The sequence below is a fragment of the Crocodylus porosus genome, unplaced genomic scaffold (genome assembly GCF_001723895.1).
Source record: "Crocodylus porosus isolate Cpor-Errol unplaced genomic scaffold, CroPor_comp1, whole genome shotgun sequence".
Lineage (NCBI taxonomy): Eukaryota > Metazoa > Chordata > Crocodylia > Crocodylidae > Crocodylus > Crocodylus porosus.
In genome coordinates, this window is record NW_017728931.1 from 109,856,193 (window position 1) to 109,858,781 (window position 2,589).

A 2,589-nucleotide genomic window follows, 5' to 3' on the forward strand; every position below is an offset into this window, starting at 1 on the left:
TCTTGAAGTAAGTGATTGGCTGAGAGATGCAATAAATCTCCATCAGGCTGACTCTCCAGTTCCAGCATGGATTTGAGCAGTCTATAGATACAGATATATATCTTTCTCTTTGGCTTAAAAACACAAAGGCTAATGGTTCATCCCACTCCATACTATGAGACCTCTGTAAGGATATTGGATACCTTAAGGAGTACCGCAAGGCCAAGGAAGGAAAGATGGGATAGGATGCCTGGAGGACTGCTTTTGATTGGGAGCATGAATGTAAGCCAGCCACTTTCCTGGTCTCTGTGGCTAACTTCTGTAAAGTAGGTGTGTGCCCCACTTTGATCTCAGTATGTATTTGTCTTTACCATGACTATAACTGGTCAATAGAAAGTATAATCAGTTAATGTGGCAATAATATACTGGCTAGGTACAGACATTTGGGGAGGTTAGATGTGTTAAAAATGACCATCCAATCTAATTTAGTTCACCCAGGTGTGGACCTTACATTAATTAGGTACATCTAAGTGTGAACTAGACAGAAATTCAGGGCAGTTATATCAGGTCAGCTATTTTAAGACCGATCTAAGTTAACCCTACCTCTGAGGTACAGTAAACTTAGGTCGGGTTGGCCATTTTTAGACGAATCTGTTCTGAAATTCTGTACAGTTCCCAGTGCAGCCCCAGAGTTGGGAAAGCCAAGCCACTGGCACCCAGGTCTGGAGCTGTGCTTTTCCTATCCTCTCCCTCGTGTAGGCTATTTTTAGGGCACTTGCCCCCCTACCTCCAGAAGGACAACGTGGAGGTTGCCATGGAACAGGCAACCCCCTGCCCCCGCAATCCCACAAGCTGCTCCTGGTGCAGGTTTTATCAGTGTTTGCCAGTGCCACGAGCCAAGCAAGCAAAGCAGGATGGGAGGAGGGGTGGAGGGGATGGGAGGGTTGGTTTGTGGGATGGGGGTTGTTTATCTGGCAGTGGAGGGCTGTGGGGGCTAAAAATACGCTGGTTCTGGAAAGAGGCTTAGGGAGAGAGCCCCCCATCCCCTCAAGCCACCCAGAGATGCTGAGAGCCCACCTGATCCCACCAAACCCTGCCTGTCCTGGTTCCTTCTATGGACCCTACTTGTCCCCCTGATCCCCCTAACACCTGCTCCCCAAGCCCTCTCCCTGCTAGCCATCCCCATCCCAACTTACCTTAGATTAGGTAGTCATTCTTAACTCAATCTAACCTCCCCCTAAACTCTCAGAATGTCTGCATGCACCAAGTCTCTTGCTCCCTGCCAGAGTATTTAGTATTTAGTTCAAGATGAGCTGTAAGTAGTTATTTTTTACCTCATCCTTTTTTGGTGGGGGTGGGGGTGGAAATTAGATCAAGTATATTATTGTAAATGTAGAATTACTCTAGGCTTGCATTGGTTTAGGTGACACTGTATCTGTCTCTTTTAATCTTGGGTATGCTCCAAGTGAACTACAGACATTACAATTAAATGTACCTATGATCTGTTAATAATAGATATGGCAAACAAATGAATACTCCAATCAACAACAAATGATTGTACTTTGACTCACATTAACAGACACAATAGCTCCATCATGTAATAGAAGTTACAGGACATTAAATGCAAATCAGTCTGTATGTTTGGCTGGCTTAACAGTCTTCAGTCGCTTACTGATATGCTGGAGGCAGCATGCTAAATGTAGCAAACAGCTTCACTGTCCTTGGATTGGAGAGTGGATTAATTGGAAGTGGCACAATCCTGAATGGAAGCCTCTATCCTTCCTGTAGCGATTTGACCCCAACACATAACTGCCATACTATGACTTTGTTTCCACCTTTTCTTTTACTGGTCAAGCCTCTTCTTGATATAAAATCAAAGCCCTGATATGTAAATTATTTAGAAGAATATGAATAAATAGGCTTTGGTAGTGCTTTGCAATATAAATACTAAGAAAAGTATTTTTAAAAACGGGTTATCCTTATTAAAAAGAGTCTGAAATGTACCATTACTTATTAGGGTATGATCATGACCCACATTTATCTCTCCTAAATTTTGGTCTTCCAGGTGGCCTTTATATAGCATCTTCATATTCCTAATCCAGACTACCAACATGTTGGCTGCATTATTTTTGGAAGCAAAACATAGACACAAGATCCAGCTCCCTTATGAAATAATCATTAGGCCTCTAAATCCAAAGTAGTGTGATTATAAGATAAATCTTAATACATCCAACATGAATGGACTGCAAAGGCCGTTTTTCTGTCCTATATTTTTTCTTCCATTATATTTTAGAGTTAACACAGTAGTAATTTAATCCATAAGAAGTTATTTATTGCATTAAAAGTTAAACTATTAAAGTGCAAATCTACTCTAGGATGAGCCTTATATAGGGTTCCCTTTTTACTGTGTCCCTATTCTAATATAATAAAAGCCTTATCTGTCTGTCTGTCTGTCTGTCCATCCGTAATGCTTCGGGTCAGCTGTGCATGTTGCTGTGAGGAAGTTCACAGATTGGCTGCGAGGGCCCAGAGTGTTATGGACAGAGGGAGTGAGGGAGCTGCCGCACTGCTCCCCACCCAAAAAAAACCAGCTGGCAGGGAGGGGGAGGC